Consider the following 22,234-nt stretch of genomic DNA (forward strand, 5'->3'; position numbering starts at 1 on the left):
CAGGACACACAGCCCTTCTCTTACCAACCTACCATCCCTGGTGAATTTGTCCTTCTCATCCCTACCCTTCCCAATAAACATCCTGCCCTGTGCTGTCCTACCAGAGGAGTCCCCAAAGTGTACACATGAGTAGTATTGCAGTGGTACCACAATGGGCACTGTAGCCAAAAGGGCAGGCCAGAGAGTGCACAAGGTCTGAAAAGGCCAGCCAAGGCAAGGACATCTCAGGGATTCCTGAAATTATCTCCTTTCCTATAGACTACCTCTTACTCCCTTTCTGTCTCTTGCCATGAACTGCAGTGGTGGTGTCCTGCAGCACTCACTAATCGGTGGTTAAGTGAGAGGTCATGCACCAGAGTCTGAGAATTAGCTCTTTGCCAAACACCTCCCCATAAAGGTGTGCAAAGCTGCTTCCACAACACCTGGAAACCTTTTCCCCCAGGGTCCTGGTTAGACTGGTTGCAAGGTGCAGTTCCTGATTTTTCACTACACTCTTCCACTGCACTGTGGCTTTCTCCTTCCAGATCTACTCCACCCATGAGCTATCCTGCTTTGGCCTTTTATATGGTTTCTGGTCCTAAAGACAGGGATGGTCTCTTAGCTGTCTGAATAGTGTCTACCAACACAGGCCTGTGAGTCACATCCTCAAGTTTCAAGAGGGAAACTATAAATCCATAACACCATTTTGTTTTTCATTGAAAAGCCCACAAAGAGGCGGGAAAATGCAGACACACTGGTGTAGCTTTACAATTTACTTGCGTTGCAAATAGAGTTTGGGAAGAGCATGGGACTCCAGGCAGGACGACTGAGCAGGCCAGGCCATCCCTGGACATGCTGCATGGTGCCATACATCTGTGCTTCCCACAGCTGGCTGCAGAGCTTAATCTGTAATTGATCCAGGTGGGTTAGACTGGGTTCTAGCATAGGATGGGAGAAAAATAAAGATATACAGGGCTGGAGCCCAGTAGAAAGCCTTGCCAGCATCCTTTTCACCTTCAGTGCTGCTGCTGCTCACACCTTCACCTGGCCATGCACCCTGCAAACAGGTACCCAATGCTGCTCTTCAGGTCTGCTCTGCCTTTGCTTTGTGCAGGTGTTGGCCAACACACTTACACACCAAAGCCAGGCAAAATCCAGCCTGGAGGCTGCATTTCACCTTGCAGGCACACCCTGCAACAGGGCACTGAGATACTACAGCACATATGGCAGGAGTCATCTTGCTCAAGGAAGACATTGACTTTTGCTATTCTCCATAGCTGGTTCACCCATGACAATAGTTTGTTCCTGCTCCAACCATCTCTTTGTCCATTTTGGGCACAGTAGGAGAAGAAAGACTACATGCTCCTGGTAATTCCCATTTAGGAAAGATGCCCTCTTTCTTCACACAGATGCCAGCAGGCACTGCTACCCAGAAACAAAAGGACGTTCTTATCAAGGATCTGTCTGATCAAGAAGAAATTTGAATTTCAAGCACTTTTCTAGTTAGACTTGTTTGGGACAAACCGCTGCAACTCGTTATGCCTCAACTTCTTCATATGGAAATTGAAGGGATATAAGACTTCTCAAGCTCATAAAAATCTAAAAGTGACAAAGGTTAAATGGTTGCTAATAAAGTCCCCACTTGCCTCAGCAGCATCTGTCCAAATGTAACCGATATCCATCTTGCCTTGGTAAAAAAGAGGTCAGTAAGCAGGCAGAAAACTCTTTGACCTGCAAGACAGCCAACCTTCTGTCAGTGGAGGCTTGCATAATGCTCAAGAACCTTTAACCACCACCCTGCAGCTCTGAGATTTGAAGAAGGGCAAAAGCATACACACTGGGCTCATACTGGGAAGCATAGAGATGTCTCAGAAAGTTGACACCTAGATGGGCAAAGCATTAATGTCTGAGAAATGTTTCTGTAAGGGCAGAAGATTGGACGAAGCTGGGGAAGATCCAGCTCAGCAGCTCAGTCCATTGCCCAAAATAACCAGGTGGTGGCATGTGGGCTCCTCCCCCACCAAGCCCACCAGCAAATGCCCCAGCAATCCCAGTGCATGCTCACCCCATCATCACGCTCTGCTGGCCATTGGTGGTGGACAGCACCCCACCCTGAGAAAACATGGGGCATTCTTGGCACTCTGCACTGCAGGCAAGGTCATCAGACACGATGACAGATTCTTTGCCTGCCATATCTACGGAGGAATGCAGGGGAATATGATCCTGCCCTGAGCAAGTGCCAAGTTTGATGAGGGCTGATTGCTCCAAGATCGTTCCTGTGAGGATCTTGCAAAGAGGGAGTTGCTTGCTCCCCATAACAAACCCAAAGACAAGACATGAAAGTCTGGGAAGATTTTGGCCAAGTCTCCCAAAAATATAAAGCAGAGTGGCAGATCCCACGAGGACAGACAACCTTTCAGTTAGGAAGTCCAGTGGAAAGTGACACCTCTCCCAGTGCCCTACAACCCAGCATGCATAACCCACCACAGATGGAGCTGGCAGAGCCTTACAAACATCCATTGCAACTTGGCACTGATTTGGCTCTTGGAACAGGGAAACTCTGGCCCGTTCCAAAATGATCCTCCTGACACAAGGCTCAAATAGTTGGCTGAGCAGAGTCGGTGTCCACCCTCATTCTCTTTCGGGCACCTTCTGTGGGACTTTGAATAGGTTCTGCCTCCTCTACTCTCTGCTACAGTTTTCCACTGAGGACAACTGCCCTTTCTCACTTCAGCAGAGAGCTGCACCTAAATGCACTAACCGGAAGGACACCCCAGCCTCATGGGGTGTCATGAGGATGGTCTCACCCCACCCCACCCAACTCTGGGGCACACATCTCATGAAGATTTCCCTCCTTTTGCTCTACAGCAGCACGGCAATACCTCAGAGGTCTGGTGAGGCCTACGGGGCTCCAGAGAGCAGAGCCAAGTCAATGTACAAGGCCACCATGGTGCTTCTGTACCTCCACCAGGCCAAGAAACTGGGAGCTCCATCTTGGCAAAGATGCCCACAAAATGACAGGTCAAGTCCAAATTATATTTATTTCTCCCTGTGTGCAAAATGCATATCAGTTCTTATGTTTTGTCTTTCTTCTCCCTGTGATGGAAACCCATCCTGCTTCAATCAGAAAACAACAAATAAAACTACAGAGGCAGCAAACATTAACCAAATCCTGTCCTAAAGCCTCCCCACACATATGTTGTCCCCTCCACCATCTGTTTTACAAATGCAACAAACTAAACTAAACAAGCTCCCAGTAGCTAAATTCTTTGCATCTCCGAAAGCACATGGATCCCTGTGCCAAAGTAAACAATCTCATGGAGAGTTTACATAAAACAAGTGAACTAATTTCATCATAAACAAAGGAACTACAAATTGGTTCAAAGCCTGCCATAGTACATCCTGTGAAAACGTCCCCCCACAAGGAAAGGAGTAAAATAACCCTAAGCGGGATGTTGAGTGCATACCCAACAAGAAGGGAAAGAAATGTGTTTCCCTCACATGGAGATTTCTTTTTCCTTGGTGCATGCACCAAATTCTGGGATATTAACAAGTGTCCAACAACTCAACACAAAACAAATCACCTGCCTGAAAGTATAAAAGGCTGGGGAAAGGAAAGATGAGCTTCCACTTCCATATAGGACTGGAGCTGGCTTGGCCTTGACTCTGATTTTTCCAAAGTCTCCTTTGGGAAAAGTCCTAGAGCCACAGCTCCATCTGGAGTCCCAGATTTGGCTAAATGCAGGCTGAGGACATCCCCACATAGAGCAGTCTAGAAATCTTACCTGCAGTTTGACTTTAGGGGCTCAGGATTGGAGATTCACTCTTTTAATACATCCACCACCAAATTCAGCTCTTTATAAAGATACACTCTGATGTGTCCTAGGTGAATTCAAGTATACCCCCAGGCTTACACCGAAAGAAGAGCATCCAGATAGACTTTTCCATTGCTTGGGAAACAGATTCTAATTAAACCTGTGCAATTTTCCCAAAGAGGCAGCACTGTGCAGCTTGAACTTAACAGCTCTTGTCAGAGCCCAAAGCTACAAGATTCATCCAAGTTAACCTTCTCTATGATCAATTTTTTTCAAGTCATCCATGCTCATGGCATGTTTCCATTACCAGGACTCATAAAAAGATGTTTTGATCTAGACTTTAAAGAGCTAGGCCCTAAATGCACGTCCCAGAGCATTCACTCACCCATGTGACTGCCAGGAGTGCAAAAAGCGCCTCCCTTGGAGCAAAGGAGCTGCGTGGTGGCACTTCTCCCATGGACCAGTACCATTTTCAAAAGCTGCTACAAAGAAAACAAAAAGCAAGTGAAAAATCCCTCCCTATAATCACTTCAAAGCACATTGATCTGGAGTCAAAATGCAGCAAACAGATTATTCTCACATGCCCCAGCTCCTGCAGAGACCCATGGAAACCCATATGGCACTCCAAGTGTGGAGACTTGAGAAAGAGTCTGAATCCCAGGGGCCTTGCTAAGTATTACAGACAATTCTTACCAGTTACAGCAAAAAATAGGGAAAGATGACATATTAAAGAAGGGCAACAGAAAAAGAGTGTTTTTTTTCTTCTTATTACACACTTCCGAAGGTGACATACTGTGGACAGCAACTGAAACAATAAAATGCATTCCAATATTCTATATTTTATTGATCATTTGATGGTCTCTCTTTAAAGCAGTGGCTTTAAATGCTCTTATTAAAAAAAATTTGCTGAAATATGTAGAGGCTGAGTTTGGATACAGTCTGTGCTGGCATAAATAAAAAACAAGTCAATGGATAAGAAGGGAATTAGAGTGGATATGAGTACACAAAAATTACTGAAATCAGCTTACAGACTTAATGCATTCTGCTGACAGTGGTGGTGGAGGAGGTTGTTTACTTAATCCAGAGAGTTTTTAGGCATACTGGAAAACAGAAGTAGGGAAGGCTAACCCACTGTTGCTAAGTCCCACTGCAATTTGAGGTTTGCCTCTCCATTCCTATGGTTTGGAACATTTGTTTCTGAATGCAAAACTCAAATGAATATTTCCCAGGTGGCACTGTACAGTCCCCACTTTGCTAATGTTCATACTGGAGCAGACAACAAATGGGCAAAACTGTTTTGGAGGGCAGTCGGGGAGGGATGGAAGCAGCACTCGGTTGCCTTGGAGTTATCCAGGTCTATCTACACATCACACTGTATGCTCCCTGGTTCTCACAATTAGAGTGTCTAGACAGGAGATGATGCCAGCAAAGTAGCAAGTAAAAGAGGTTTTGCAGAGTTTTTCAGAGGAGCCCACCTAAAGTAGTGGCTACAGAATAATGACAGACAGAGTTGCAGACCCTAGCTAAGAATAGAGCAAATTTTGACCAAATTGAAGGTCTTTTCATAGCCTTTCACATCCTGAAAGAGCTGCTAAATCAGAGCACCGATGGCTCAAGCACTCAGGAGGGATCAGAGCTTTTGAACCAGCATCAGACTACAGTTTTCTGCAAAAGTAATTCCAGCTGCCTCAGCTTCATCCAAATACTGGCATTTAGCAGCCTCAACTTGTGTAAACCAGCTTCACTCCACTGAAGTCAATAACAATTGACACCAGCTGAGCATCTGGCTCTCGATGTGGTTTAAATATAGTCTAAAGAGAGAACTTACAGAAGGATTGCCCAATCCTTCATGTCCATTTCCCCCTTGGGCTAGGACTGAATAAGATTGATTTTTTTTTCTTTATAATTTAGCTCCAGTTATTTTTAACAACAACATTATGAGCTCACATTTATTGTAGTACCTTCCATCCTCCAGCAGCCAGGCTGTCTTTCAGGCTTCACCAAGGATCACCAAGGGGGATGGACACAGCACCAGGATGGAACCACCTCAGAATGCAACATAGCAGATGCTCAGCATGCACAGAAGACTGGCCACAAACACAATAAATCAGCAAGGGTACTATGATAATTCAGCTTCATCATTGCAAGAGTAAGCTTCAGCCATTTTCACAAAGGAAATTTAAGGAGTAGTTTCAAATCCTCCCTTGAGCTGTCCATGAGGTGGATGTTGTCCAGCAATGCAGGATGCCATGGTCACACACTGTGGCCCTACACACAAAACATGAAGGCAAATTACACAATGCTGGGGAAAGGCAAGCATGAGTGACCTTTGAGAAAGAAAAAGGAGCTGGGTCACTCCCACTGTGACAAACCAGGGCTCTTTGGCTCAAATGTCCCTGCAAAGCCAAAGGATGAGGGTCTGAAGACATGGCAATCTCCATGCACAGAATGATCAGGCTGTGAGCCTCCAAAACTTCAGCTACCACACAGTGACACGTACACAGGTTGCCAACCAAGGCAGGAAGTTGATTAGTTTTGGAAAGCTCAAGGGTCTGACATCCTTCACCAACACTTTTTTAACATGAGAGAGAGAAGCTAAGAAAGTACAACAGGAAAAATAGGTTGTGTTATGGGCTTAAATCTGTGCCATTATGCTAGAGGTAGAGTGACACCAAGTTTTGTCAACAGTAGCATAGTCCATTTTATCTGAGATCAGAGCAGGAAACCAGGGCCCACTCAGATCCTACCATATGGGAATGGCTTGGAAGAAACATCTTCCAGATGGTCCCCCTCAAGCCACCACAGAGCAATGAAAATGCAGCAAATAAGAGCTGTGGCCATCACCCAAATGCTCCATCAAAGACATGAACTCTGGTCTCTTTAAAAAAAAAAAAAAAAAAGGAGAAAGAAAACCAATACAAACAAAAAACCCCACAGATCCATTAATGAAAACTAAAGCACAAGGCAAGGGGTGATGAAAACAAATAAAACTAAGGCTGTAAAATGCCTGGTATGTAAGATGTGTTGAAACTTGCTGCTGACAGCAGCTTGAGCAGACATTCACATGCAGCCATTCATAAGATGCACAGTAATTACCTTCTCTGGGAGGCTGCATTATGATGATTTCTTTAGGCAGAGCACAATATCTCTAGCAACAGGATATAATTACAGCAAAGGATATGTCTCTTAACCTCTTTCTATACCCCCAGCCAGTTCAGGGAGCAGATCTGGGAGCCAGGGGCTCTGTGGTGAGGGTGCAAGTAGTTTACCCTGTGCTGCTGCACTCATTACCTAGAGCCAAGCACGCTTCTGATGGGAGCTGTGGTGGCGTTGCTCTCACAGGAATATGATTGTCTCTCCCTCGCCTCTGGGTGAAACACTCCCAGCACTGCAGGACTTGGACAGAGCTGGCAGCAGCCACCAGGCCACCGAAGGAGTTCGGCACAGTCAGCCTGCTCTGGGCCGACACCTCGGCGGTAAATAAATGAATACCAAAAACAAACAGGCAAGGGAATGACTCAGGACTGGAACACACTGGCAGCACTGTGAGGCAGCAGAACTTTCACCTCCAGACTGGGACCTTCCTGGCCCCAAATACCCCACACTGCAGAATCCCTTTGGAGAGCTGATGAGCTCTGAATAAAAGCCCAAGGCTCCCACATAAGGACTGGTACCATGACTAGCATGGGCCATGGTGTCTCCAGGGGATGGATGCCACTTCCTGGTGATTTCCTGGTTCACCTGCAGCAGCCCAAAATGGGTGTTCTGCCCCACTTCCACAGCCCTCCTGCAGAAAAGCACAAGAAATCTTATTGCTGCAGCTGTTGCATTGATTTATGTAGGATCCAGAAACAGAGAGAGATGCAGGCAATGACAGAGCCCTAACAGCTGTGTGCTCAGCTGAAGGACTCAGTCTTTCACATTGCCTCCATCCATTCCCAATACTCACTTCTCTGGATTCCTCTGGAACAGTGAAGTGTCCAGCACAGTCACTGGTGGTCAGTGAGTTTTGCTGCTCTGGGAAGCATCTCATTGTGAGGTCCCACTTGTGAGATCAGCAGGTACAAGGTTGTGAGCATCACAAATTGCTTTTAATTATTTCAGTCTTCAACCCTGGAGGGAAAAAGTAAAGAGTTAATCCTTGTCCCCAAACCAAAAATGCAGTTCTGCATCTGACCCTAGGCTCTGTTGTTAATAGCCCACACACTGATTATCTGAAAATCAACGTCGGAGCTCAACCTTTTTTCCAAAACCAGGAAACCAAAACATGGGCTCTTCATGCCAGATACTGAAAGTAGAGAATCTGGGAAGCTTTCAGAGCTCTTTTTCAAGATCCAGACATGTTTCCATTACAAGATAGAGATTTTTTTTGTAGATGAGAGACTGGAAATCTTCTTTTTCTAATATGAAACAACTAAAATTAAAGAATAACCAACATTTTCCTCACTGGTCTGGAAATGGTGTTACAAGTGAGAATCAGCTTGGTCCAAGTTTGCAAGCTGTGATATCAGTAGGAGAATTTCCTTTCGCATGTACAAAAGGAAATGAATTTTGCATCCGCCGGACGGCAGTGTAGGGAGAGCAATCATATTAGTCATAGTATTATTGTTTTCCTTTTAAGCCTCTCAAAAGTGATTGCAGACACAGCAATTCATTGCTTATTAAGATCTCCCTGCATTACAACCAGGGAAAAAAATCTAGGTCTCATTAATAAACCATCTTCTAGGATCTCTATAAGAAGACAGACTTTGATTAGCCAAAATCGTTCAATAAATGATTTGGCTTGCCTGACAAAGCGAAATGATTGATTGGAAAGAGTGTGCTTTAAATAGTTCACTCGTTTTAATAAAAGCAAAGACTTCAGATAGAAATACAAATAGTAAAAAGGCAGTATTTCTGCTTCCAGAGAAGATCACTGCTTGTACCAGGCTGATGGGTGCTGGCAGCATACACAAAGTTCACTTCAGAATCCTGACTCTGCACGACGGAATTATTCCAAGTCTGAAATGAGAACATCTTCTGCAGTTTCCCTTGTAAAGCACATTGATGAGCAGGGAAGCCTGTTCTACTCCCAGACACAGCACCCACATCAGTCATCAATTGCAGACCAGATATTTGTTTCCTGCATAGAATAAAACCGAATAGCAAAGCTGTATGTTAAAATCAGTGTACACAATATTGCAACATCATATAACCAAGAAGATAGCCCCAGAGCAATAAGAACTGGGAGAAAACAGCGCTTGGGAAGCCAGGCCACCGGCCATCCTATTTCCACTAGAGGGCAATAGCAAATAAGCGACAGCGAGCTGGAAGCCGCAAGTGGGTTGCGATAAGCAGTGGTCGGGTTGCGCTTCCCGAGGCAGCGGCCGCCCGGTGCGCCCGGTGGGTCCCGGCCCCGCAGCCCCGGTCCCGGCAGGTACCGCCCCCGCAGCCCCGGTCCCGGCAGGTACCGCCCGCCGCCGCTCCGGGTTCGGCAGTGGGAAACTTCCACAGATGGTTTTGGTCTAGGAAACAGCCACAAGAAGTGCTTTCCACGGGATGCATTTAAGCGTCATCAAATAGGTGGTCAAATATCGCCCTGAACAGATGATTGAATCAACCTCACGCATCATTCAATTCCAGATGTTACAGTGAGAAAGATCAGGCTGCTGAAGCCTTTCCATCTCCCTACTGGGTTTACTGAAGGGAAGGTTTGGAGGGGATTTGATGTAACTCTATTAACATTTCTCAGCAGGGGACTGTGAGAGATGCTAAAGGACTTCAAAAATCTAATAAACACAACTATAACCAGATCCAGAAGCTTAAAGTAAAAGCTGGGAAAAATCAAACTGGAAATAATACGAATATTTAAAAATTAAAACTTGCAATAACACCAGTAGTTAATCACTTGAACAAATTATGTAGGGGAGAGTTTTATTCTCCACCCTTACAGCTCTTAAAACAAGATTTGCTGTCATCCTAAAACATGTGCTGTAGCTTAACAGTGAATTATTAGCCTTGATGCAGACATTACAGGTACAGGTCTTGTCTGAATGAGGCAGAAGGTGAGATTAGATTAGCAGCATGGTCTCTTTGTGTAATTACAGTCTACAGATATCAAGGTTCTTGTCACAAAGAATTGTCTTTCCGCTGTAGGGACTGACTCCCACGTTAGCAAACTCACTTCATAGGCTGTGTGGACACAACAGTGACAGCAGTTCCAAGGACTGTCACATGGCCTTCAGCTAACAGGCCAGCTTCTCTTGCCCAGTCATTACCTGTTTCTACAAAGAAAAAGCCTTCAGCCTAAAGAAACTCTCTCTACAGCAAGCTGTCCAGAACTAACAGACAGGCCATTCTGTACCCAAGCTGAGTACTGGCTCCTGGGCTCTGGTACCAGCTGAGAAGAGACTTGGACAAGAACTGATACGTGACAGCGATGGAAAAGAGGCATGGGCCAATTTCAACATTTTGAAGCCTTCAAAAAGAGGAGGTTTCCAAAAGCATCATAGCATTGAAGCATCACCAGCCTCAGCCCAGCCTTTGTGAGCTGCAGGGCAGACAACACCAATGTAAACAAAAGCTCAGCCTTTCTCACCAGAGACATGGAGCAGTGCTATTCCAACTGTGATCTGCTTCCAACCTTACCAAATGCCAGTGCTTTATGAGACTGGACAGTTATGAAACAAGCCAAATGTGATGACAGTACATTGGCCTTTGCAGTTACTCTGAGGCATTTTTCTGTGGAAACAGCATAGGAAGGTGTGGGACTGAGGCAGGCAGAGAGCAGAAGCTCACAGCACTCAGTGTTCATGCTCTTCTGTAGAGGAAAGGCTTGCAGATGCTTCTGAGTGTTTTGTCAAGGCTGCCAGGTGTTGCCAGTGATCTGAGGGAGCACTCTGGGAGATGGCACAGACACGGCACCAGTTGGGGCACAGTTGCCCTCTGTGCTGAAATGGGAGTGCTGGCCCAGGGGACCACACCTGCCAGGCCCCCAAGTGTCCCATCCCAAGGGGACTACATCTGCCTTCAATAGCTGCACATGCTGGGCTGACGGCTCAGTTTTCTAAATTGTGGAAAAAAACCACCATCAAATTGAAGCAAAAGGATTTGAGGTGTAAAGGAGTGTAATGACAATGTGCTTGGACATTGTACTATTTTGTAGGATGGGATATTCCCTAGTCCAGTTTCCTCCTAGCACTGCCTCCATGACTCATCTGCAGCAAGTCCCCCCTCTCCTTCTTCCCACTAACCTCAGTCACCTGTAGGAACCCACAGATGTCACTCCCGGCTTTCTTCAGGCTTCAGTTCTCACATATTTGCTCACATGTGATCTGTCTAATATCTGCAGCCTACCCTTCAAAAGAAACCCCATCTGAGGGACACTACTGTTTACCCAAAGTGATCAGCAATTAAACCCCCTCTCTTAGAATCAGCTTTCAACAAGTCCTACAAATCAACAGTTTGAACAGCTTTTCTGGGCTGGTCATCTCCAAAGCAGAAGGTCTGGAGTGACTGTGGCTGTTCCACTTCTTGGGGCCACGGGCATGTGCGATGTCCTGACACACATAAAGCAAACACCATGATCCTGACAGTAAATTCTGGAACCAAGAGCACGCCCCTGCACTCTCCTACTCAATTTGCAGAACAGAAGAGAGGAGGTTACGGGGCAGCAAACGTGATACAGGCAGGTGTCAGACTAACACAGTGCTGGTGGAGGCAGGAAAGTGAAAGCATCTAGGTGGGAGTGGAAAGCCAAATTACAGGTCGAAGGGTTAAGAGAAGAGAGCCCATTATTCATCACTACTACTGTGTTCCAGGCATAAGAAACATTTGGAGATAATTAGCGGGAGAACAGAACAATGCACTAGAGAAAGCAACAATGCCCTGGTTCAACCCAGCAGATGAGCTCTGTGCTCAGAGCAAATTGGTCTAAAATAAGTATTGCTCCATCTCAAAACCAGAAAGGTGTGACCTACTTCTCTGACCCTAGCATCAGCTGGCAGGAAGGGAATTGACAGAATGATTCTTCATTCCCATCACTGGAGATCGAGCATATTCAGTTCCATTTCAGAAATAAAAGCCAGCAGCTTTTCCAGCTGATTTTGGGTAACTAATAACACAGAACTGCACTCATTAACTAAGCTGGCTTGTATTGTAAAGAGTTCCAAGGCAACAACTAAATGGATTTGATATTAACAGCTGTGATAGTGTCAGTGTTACTTAGAAGCTTTAACTAATAGCCTTAACATTTTCAAATGTAAAGTATATTCAGGTTTTTTAATTATTTTAAGGGCTTTTATGAAATTTTGCTCCCAAATAGTAGCACTTTTCAAAACTGAATACAGGACCTGAATGCTAGGCTCTATGCAAGCCCTGAGCATTTTGGTCCTTTTCAGATGAACATTCCCAGAGAATCATAGTTACACAACTGTAGTTCTGAAAGTTATTTTCCAAAGATGTTTAGAAATTGTAATGTCAAATTAGTTTCATTTTATTGCTAAATTATTATTTGGGTATTGTCTTTTAGTGAAAATACTCTTGGACACTGAGCTTGCTGATCACAGGGCTCATGCTCTAAAGAAGAAATTAATACTTCAAGTTTCAATTTTTGGAGAAGAAGGGAATATTTTGATGTCTCAAAATAAATTAATTTGTCAGTGAACTTGTGGGCTACAAGCACATATTTTTATGTATCCTGATTCCACTCTATTTGCCAACAGAGAAAAATCTCAAAAACTCCTGGGTCCCAAAGCATCTCTGTGAAATGCAGGTAGTTGCATGGGCACTACCTGTATTTCACAGGCACAAAATCTTCTGTCTATGGGCAGAAATTAAGGCATCAACATCTAATGAACAACATCCACCCTTCATAAGAGTACATTTCCCAAACCTTACACAAATCACAACTTCAGCTGAACTGCTTTGAAAGCCACTCTGTTGCATGTTGTGAAGATGTGCCAAAGTGCAGGACCAGCCTGGAAGGTGGCAGCAGCCTGTCCCAATGGGAGAATGGTCAGATAAGTGAGTCTGACATCCTTAGCAACTTCACATAAGGAAGAGCAGATCCCATTGCATCTGCCCTGTGCCATCCCCTCCTTTGCTAGATGGGCTATTTGAAAATTAAAGCAAAGATGTATAAATACACAATTGCAAGGACAGACAAGTGCTGACATGAGTATTGCTGCTAAAAGGAGCTATTACCTCCAGTCCAGGAGAATGAAGGGGAGTTGATAGCAAAGAAGGGCAAGAAATGAAAGCAGGAGGGAAAACTCAATGGCAGGGAACAAATTCCAATCACAAGAGCAGAAAACTAGTCCTTGTCTTGGAGGACTCTACAGATGTGGATTCCTATTTTCTGCCAGAAACTCCCTGCATCTCAGAGTGTATCTGGTACAACTTTATCATCCTGAGGAGCTGATATTTGAAGAGATGACTGAACAGAGGATACGGTGTTCCCAAAAGTGGAAGAAGACGATTGACAGTATATCTTTCTTTTGCCAACTGGTCAAATCAGTTGTTGCAGAAACTTGGATATATTCCCTGTGCTGTCCACATCAACTGGATAATAGTAATATTTTTGAGAACAGCTTCCTCTGTTCCCATACCATCTAAAAACTGCCTTTGTGAAAAGACCTTCTTCATCTCTACTTTGTCTGACAGTTCCAGTCACAAATTCTTTGGAGAAGGGATTGACTAAGGCTCAGGGCTTGTGTGAACATCACCCAGCACTTGGAAATGCAGCATCAGTTTTGGCCTTTTGCAGCAAAAACCACATAAAAGGCAGACTCAGCACCTTCAAACTGGGATTTAGCAACAAGGTGTTTCAATGACATCTGGAAAGAAAGCTCTCTGATCATGTAGTAAAACTGGGTTGAAAGATGTTAAAACTGTTTTAGCAAGACCAGCCTCTCCAAGAGAGAAAGCCATTTACTCAATCTCTTCTACTCCTTTCTGCCTTTACCTGCTCCAACAAGATCAGGTGATGCTTCTTATGTGAAGCGTCCCTTCCTACAAAAGCAGAAAATGAGTTTTGGTTATGGGCTTGGCCTGAGCAGCCAATCAGCTGCAAAATGGGTTGGTCCCGAGGCCAGATCCAATCTCAAAGAACAGTGGGAAGTATTCACTGCCCTAACTTTGTGACAGAAATGGATACCTTACAGTAATTCTGACCTAAAGTGTTTCTTCCTTTCAACAGTCTTCAGGCACCTTGAATAACCTGTATTTCAATGCCAGTTCTCTATCAGTGGTGTTGGCTCCACCAGCAACTCTCCATTCTCTTACTGGTATAAGTGGTCACCTTCCTTCCAGACACATTTACCTTCACTAACTCAAGATTAGGCAGGGGACTTCTTTTCATCTCCTCTTTAGGATGACAAATAGGAACATGACACATTTTCCAGAAAATATCAAGAAGGGAACCAGTATATAAGAAAAAAGAAAAATTAAAAAAGGCCTTTCCTCAATAGATGATATTTGGCAGATAACACCTCAGGCTGATATTCAGCTATTTTGTACACAATGGGTTTCCAAAGCACCTAAATGTGATCCTCCACTATCTACTTCTACATTTTCAGATGCCTTTGTGGGATGTAAGAATTGTCAGGAACGGCAATAGATGTTATTCTTATCTCTGCTAAATCGAGGCTGCCACCTGTAAAGCTTCTTAAGTTCAGAACATTTACGCTCCCAGACAAGAGTGCTGTGCCATCTATTAGACTGAAGAGTTGCCATTTGCCAAATGCTAGGATTCTCTTAACTAGAAATAGGCACTGCAGAAAAGCACAAGGTTGCAGCAAAAAGAAGAGTTCTGGCATCAACTTTTATAGTTTCCTTTAAAGAAATAGCAGAGAACTTTAAAGTAAAACCAATAATGATTTAAGTTCCCATCTCCCCTTGCCTGCTCTGAACAAATCAGATTAATTGATGTTGGATGTTATTACCTAAATGAAGAAGTTGTAATAACTTCAAAAATGCATCCAGAATTTGTAATCAATATATGTCTGAGCACTTTTCAAAAAGGACAGTATAATTAACTCAGTTTTATGAGTGAATAACTGCATTTTAATAGTGGGATAAGTAAGGCACAGGAAGAGGGGTTAACTTGCTCAGTTGGCCAATAAAATACAAAGAAACAGGGTGAGATATCATGAATCCCCATCAAGTGCCCTCCAGATAACACTCTTGCTAATATAATCAATTAGAAACATTACATATCACCCATCTTCAAAGAATTTCAGAAAAAGTGAACAGACATCATCAGTGTTAAACCACCCTGTGGATCTCAGTATCCCATTGCATCTGCTTTGATCATCTTTGCTCTGTGCCTATAACTCAAGTAATTAATAGTTACCATTCTAAGAGGAGTGAGATAATTGACTTATCTAGCAATCACTTCAGAAAGATTATTATTAGAAATAGGTCTGCATTCTAAATATACCCATGCCTCCAGATGAGCTAGGCCAAATACCAGCTACACATGTGAAGCAACGCCAGCTCTGAGGCCAGCACAGCCCAGGTGTTTGGGCTCCTGTCCTGTGTGCACAAAGCTCATGTGCACCACGCTGCTGCACCTCTCCCAGCCTGGCCAAGGCTTCTTGCCAGCAACCCATCACCCACAGCATCACCACAGTCTGACCGCACAAGAACCTTCGTGATCTCTGTCAAATCCTGGGAGCTGGAGTAATTTTCTCTGGACTCTTGACAACAGGGACCTTCCATCACTTGGTCAAACACTCTTGGCTAAAGTCAGGGAATGTTGCAGAAGAATAGTAAAGTGAACCTGGCAATAAAAGAACACAGCTAAAATATAACTGCTTCAGCTTGATTTCCGGGTCATCAGTTCAATGATAAATGTGTAGGTGGTGCCTTCATAGAAAGTCATTTACATTAGTTTCCTTTACATCATGTACTCCATAGCAGCCAAAAAATTACTCAGCTACCCTTCACCTGTCTTCTATCTGGCTAAAATAAATAAAAAAATTATCTGCGTCTCCACATGTCTCATGTAGATGGCAACAAGGCAGCCATGACATCCTCACTGACATTCTGTCACAGATTTCATGACAGGGAAAGATCAATTAGCTCTGAGCAAGCAATATTTCAGTCACCAAAAACAAAGCATTAAAAATTACCAAAGCAATCTCAAAGATCTTGAGTTATTAGAAGAGACCCTGAGCTGAAAGCACAGAAAGCCTCACCGGTTATTACAGTCATCTGTTGGATGTTTCTACCTTACTTGGATTCCTTGTTGCACGTGTGTTATTTCAGTAGGTTTCCTGTAACTACATTTAATTTACAGCAATGTTAAATGAGGAAAAAAAACATTATAAAAAAGAAAATCTGGCTGATTCTGCATGAAGCATTACTATTGACAGCTGACACAGAAGGCAGAGCTGAAGGATTTAAAAAGCATGGAGCTACTGCTTGTCTCTCCTGAGATATAAAAGGTGTGTGAAGGCCTCAGACTTCACACGTTCCTCTACATAGAAATCCAGCAAGCTTCAAGATTAGTGTCTCTTTGTGTCAGTAGCTAAACACAAGAATGAGGGGCACTTTAGATTATTCCACCCTCCCTAATATTCCTCCTGCACAGCTCTAATTTGACTGTATTGATGTCTTCCTCGGAGGAGCTAAAGTTGCCTTCCGCAGAGAAATGCAAAGCAAAGGAACAAGACAGAAAGGACTATAATTAACAATGTCAGATATTTTTCTACTCAGCAAGTAGGACTCAGTTCTGCAAGTTACTCTCTATACCTTTTCATGAAAGCACCTCTGATCTGCCTCCCACCACTGGATTCAAAGCCAGTAAATAATGACTTTCCCACATAATCATTACACTTGGGGTTTTAACCAACTGAATACTAACCTCTAAAATGAAAGCTCAGTTATGAGTGTGCATATATGTCTGATTTCATACATTCCTGTTGTTTGACTCACATAGAGTATTATGTGGCTGAAAGCTCCAGACTAGTTTTTGGGAGTATGTGGCAAGCCCGAATTGGTAAGATCCAAACCTAGGCACAGGGAACTTGCCTGTTAGAGTGTGTGCTCACAGCACAGTACAGGCTATGGCACAGCAACAAAAAGACATTAATTAGGCAGCACTGATCCCATGAGTTTAGCTCCATTCCTCTATACATCACATGTTCTGAACTGTCAAATTCTGGGATAATTATTTCCTCCTCTCTTTGTCTTATGGGTACAACAGCTCATGGATAGGCTGATGGCAGCTTATGAATATCTCTGCTGATGAGTATGGCTCTCCTGAGGTGATATTTTGGAGGTCTCCAAGACAGAAATAAAGATCACATTCACACTGCGTCACAGATTAGTGACTTTCAATGTAACACTTTTCCTTTCTGAAAGCCTCTCTGCCCATCCCTTAGCTTGGCACAGAAACTAAGGACACAGCCACCCAAGGTGCTCAGCAGCTTCTGTCTCAGTGAAGGCAGAAAGAGGTTAATGCACTAGAATTGAGTCCTTAAAATAATTGTTTGACACAATTAATATAGTGATTGACCAAGCACATCCTAATGCCATCCCTGTACATTCCCATATTACAATCACCACCACCAAAGAAGCTGTTTCAGTTGGTAATTGCAAGGTAATTTCAGTCTCCTGTACTGCACTCTGCTTCCAAAACATTAGGGAATAAGCCACCACCACCATTACAAATTAAATGGCAGCATACGTTAGGAATTTGCTGTAACTCCAGCCCTCAGTGACTAGCACAGCTTCAAATGTAAACAAACAGAAGCTGCAATTTGCGCCAAATGTTTACTCTGATTTTAAATCAGGGTTAGCTTTGCCAGTACAAATTACTCTTCCCTTTGTCTTCAAGAAAGCTGGCTGTGGACTAGAAGAAGTTAGACGAATTTTTTGTGGTAAATGAGCTGTCTGATTAGATAGATTTTTTTACCAGTTTTTAATTCACCATCTATAACCAGGGGTTTTACAGCATTTATTATATCACTCATCTTCCAATGTTACTCAAACACAGATTTAGTCTGTATCCTCACTAGAAGTTAGGAAGACAGATTGATCTGCTGGTGCAAATGACAGTGTGAATGCCAGTGAATGAGATCAAACTACTGGGCATTTATTCACCCTATTAATGTAAGTCATGAAACTCAATTCAAATTTGGGATCATTAAAGTAGAATGCTTATGATTTTCTTGGCCGTATAAAAATGGAGTATTCCAGATGAGATTGCAGCTCCCAAAAAATTCCCAGCATGGATAGACTAATGAACAGTGAAAAAAAAAAAAAAATCAAAACCCAAACTATGACTGGCTTTGCTTACCATAATAATGAAGAACTTCCTCATGGGGTGCTGCTTTGCACAAGGGCTTGCACAGAGAGTGGGTTTGGAAGCCACAGGTGGGGACTCCCAATCCCAAGCATGGCACTCCCAATCAAGTGTGAATCTGAAGCTTTCCCATTATCATCTCTATCGTGTTTCTCTTCCATTTGCTCCATCTGGAGCTCTTTCTTGTTTTCGCCATCTGACATTTCAACAGCCTGAAAACAAGCAAAACAAGTCCTCTAAACAACCAAAATGTTTGATCAGATCCTTTATATAAATGAAATGCTAGTGTATGCCAGGCATCTGAACTTGGTAAAAATAAATGAGTGCTTCAAACCCACTATTGTTCTCAAGGTCCCTGACCTTGAAAACATCATTCTATTCTATTTGTAAACAACATAGACATGACAGAACATGTGAATACCACTTCACCCTTTGGTAACAGTATCTATCCCAAGACCTCAAAGTGTTCTGCAAATATTAGCTAAGCCTCTCATGCCTCTAAAGAACTCCTACTCTTCAACAAATATTAGCTGAACCTCAATCTGCACCGCTTAGCTCATAGGAGACTAGTGCAGTTCTCCAAGTTCAGAAAGGTTGAATACTCTGGAGAAGGTTGTTCAAGAGTTTGTAAAAGACTCAGGCAACAAAAATACAAATTCATAAGTCTTTTTAAGTATGCCTGGACCTCTGGAAGTTTGTCCAGAGCATCATCCAAACCTGTATGCTACTTTTGGCAACTCTAATATTAAACTTCAGACCCAAATCTAGACTGATCCAGATTTCATTTAAACAAGAGAAAGCAACCAGGAAAACCAGAACACTAGCTTAACCATTCCTCTTCCCACTACCTTTTCAGGTCTCATAGTAATTTATTCTTTTGTGCATACCCAGCTAAACCAAGGCACAGGAGGCCACAGCTTGCATTTAGCAAGGAACCAGACAAGGCATGGTGGCCAGGAGGAGCACACACTGCCCAGCTCAGCAGGGATGAACGCAAGCTGAGCTTGCCCAGGTTTCAGGCAAAGAGCAGCTCAGCACAGCTGCACTGGTACAGCTGGAGTGGACCACAGATGGAGGAACACAAAGATAAGGCCATAGCAACTTCCATATGGTAAACAGCCTGAACTTCCTAGGAGGGCTCCCTGTAGGCAATTCATTTCCAAGGAACAGAAAACATGCTTGGCTTTGACTTGTGTCTCTCTTCTGCATCTTTTGAAAAACTGGTCATGGACATTTATGTAATGGAAGTTTTCAACACATCTTGTTAGAGGGCATCATGCCAAGCTCTGGCCAAAACTACAGCTTCCATTGATTTTGATTCCCTCTGGACTATGCTTCCATCAGAGGGTAGGAACACCTTCCCACTGTGTTGTTTTGGATCATCCAGATTTCCCAAGCAGTTCATCTACTTCAGTATTAACAAAATAAACAGGTAACAGAGCTAGAAGTTCAGACCCTCTATACATCAAAGCTGAAATACATTAAAAAAAAATCCAACTATGCTTTTATTGGCTGTGCATGACAATTTATTCCACTAGATTCCATTGAATCAGTTGCCTTCCTAAAGGAGGGATACTACTCTCTATAAACAGAATTATACTCAGGCTAATACAATGCCCAGTCTATAATTATAGATAATGTGTAAGGTTGGGCGTTTTCCTCCAGAATTTTCTCTTCTATATTTCATGCTGTCTTCAATTGCATTTCAACCTAAGTTGAAAGCTGATTGACAATGACACAGGAGAAAGCAATGATAATAGCAGCTAGTATGAGGTTAAAATTCTCCAGAGGTTACTTTTTTGTTGGCCAGAAGGAGCCAGTCCACACAGGTATTGGATTTTGGCCTTTTTACAACATATTGTTGACTCTTGGAGTGCACTGTGACCATTACACAACACTAATAATGACTATTCACAGAGCCTTCTAAGCACTCCAGGAGCAAAAAAAGAAGGTTGATGAACAGCTTCACGATAGCCTAAAAGTACCGTCTGGTTTCCTCAGTTAGGTATTTTTACTGCAATGCACCTAAAGCCACCAGTAAAATGTAGAGCAAAAAGTGAGAGCTAGGAGCCTGAACCAGCCAGACAAATTCAGGAGGAAAACAAAACCTGCATCATTACCTTGGGATTGGGTGGGAAGGCTCAAGACAAATGAAGTGACAGATTGTTTCTCTGAATGTTTGCAGCCCAGGACTGGGTACATTTTGGGGGTAGAACAGATGTCCCCGCTTCTGGCAGGAGATGAACCATGAAGGTTTTGGTGGCATGACTTACAGAGTTGATCAAACTAGAACTGCCCATTTCAGCCTTCCAAACAGCAAAGAAACAAAATCAGAGAGGCCTGACACCCACTTTCCTTATTCTGTAATTAAACTGCTAGAAGGAAAATTCTTCAATCAATAGAAGTGATTTTTCAATCAGCAGAACTGGCACACAGGCCAAAAGGGTTGAGAAACACTTCTGCTCTTTATAAGAATCCTGTAGGATTCTCTCTTCCAAGAGGTCTGCTGAAAGTCCTGATCAGGCTGGTGGTGTGCTCACTTCCCAGGAACTGTTTTCTATTTTGGGGCCCTCTTTCCATCGCTGCACCACCAATGTCTCGAATCTGGGTGTGTGGTTAAACACTGCGCCCTGAACATGGTTACCAGACTTCAGGCTCTCCAAGGCTTGAAATGCTTCTGAGGCAATCCTGGAGAACTTCCTCTTCTTCAAAAGCAGGTTAGGAAAGTGAATCTGCCTCCTGTGTGAATCGGCTCCTCCAACTTTTCCCTGGTTAAAGAGCTGCTCTCAAACTTCTTCTTAGCCAGTATGATGGCAAGTCTCCATCTGCTTGTGCTGCCCTCCTGCAGATGGTATAGCAGAGTGCCCAGCTGGGATTACACTGGCACAAGGCACAGGGAGAAGGATTATTAAGGTGATTGCTCTATTGCCCCCCACCTCCCCCCAACCCTCACTGCATGGAGCCCCAGAGGCTTCCCTGTGTGACTCCCTGAACTGAACTGGCTCTGCAGGCTCCAGACTTGCCAGGTGAGTCCCCCCCCCCGCCATGCCTACAGGTTACAACCAGCAGTGCCAAGAGTCCCCAGTACCATGGGCATGTTCCCATTCTGCAGAATACTCCAAAAATGTAAGCTAAGACACTCCCTGCCCTGAAACACCGTATGTTTAAGCAAAAAAGTGGTGGCCTTAACAAGGGCATACAGTTAATCAAAAAAACTGGTCTTTTACTGCAGAGCAATGCACATCTTACCACCGATGCTGCCAGTGGTGTTTGTGACAGACCAGTGGAGTCACAACACACCTGATGTGTCTGGTGCTTCCCATGTGTGCATTTGGAGAGAGCTTGGGGCTAGAAAGCCTCATTTTTTATGTTGGGTATCAGGATGAACAGAGGATCTGCTTTTGAAAGGATGTCTTCATACCTATCCACTTATGTTACACACAGACTGCTCTTGAAGCAAGAGCAATTGCATAATATTCTCATCTTCATTTTCATGCTGCCCAGCCAGCCAGGAGGAGGTCACATCCCCTCTAACAACTTCTTTGCTTTGCAGCTCACTCCTACATATTTCAAAGAAGCTGCCAGCATTGCATTCTTTTCATAGAACACCAGGGAACTTCTAACCTCAAAATTAAGCAAAACAAAGTCCTTTGAATATTTTCCAATTAACCTAAGATTGACACTAACCCTTTTCTCTTCATGTTTCCATTATTTGAACAACTGGGTTTCTCCTGCACACCCCAGCTGTCAGGCCTTTTGGACCATCAAAGATCTAAGTTATTCCTTTCCCAAAGATTACTCTGGTTGTGAAACTCAGAGACCCTTTTCTGTTAAGTTCACTCTGGGCTGTGTCATTTAGTGGAAAAGATCAGAGAAGCCTCTCAGCAGCACAGATCCAGGGAAGATATCAAAGAAGAGACAGTGTGGCAGGTTTCTCATACACTAGCAATGAGGGCAAGTTGACACTGCTGAAAGCCTTCAGGGTTGCATTCTGTTCCCAGTCTTACAGCATAAATATCCAGAGAAACAGATATGACAGAGAGTGAGCTCTGAGTGCCTAGAGCCAGCAGAGAGCATAATGGCAATGCCATAAAAAATGTCAGCACTCAGGCAAGAGGCTGGAGGTAGCAGGTATGGTCCCACTCTGGGG

At 43.8% G+C, this 22,234-nt stretch overlaps 1 long non-coding RNA gene across 1 annotated transcript in view; it reads right to left on the reverse strand.

Moving 5' to 3' along the window:
• LOC140684729 (uncharacterized) overlaps positions 1–18,293 on the reverse strand; it is a 56,670-nt gene extending 38,377 nt beyond the window's left edge. The window contains exons 1-2 of the long non-coding RNA XR_012057436.1: positions 18,079–18,293; positions 7,744–7,907 (exon numbers count right to left, since the gene is read on the reverse strand). This is a non-coding gene — a long non-coding RNA (uncharacterized lncRNA). The remainder of the gene's footprint in view (positions 1–7,743; positions 7,908–18,078) is intronic.
• Between the last annotated feature and the right edge of the window lie 3,941 nt (positions 18,294–22,234).

The sequence above is a fragment of the Taeniopygia guttata genome, chromosome 9 (genome assembly GCF_048771995.1).
Source record: "Taeniopygia guttata chromosome 9, bTaeGut7.mat, whole genome shotgun sequence".
NCBI lineage: Eukaryota > Metazoa > Chordata > Aves > Passeriformes > Estrildidae > Taeniopygia > Taeniopygia guttata.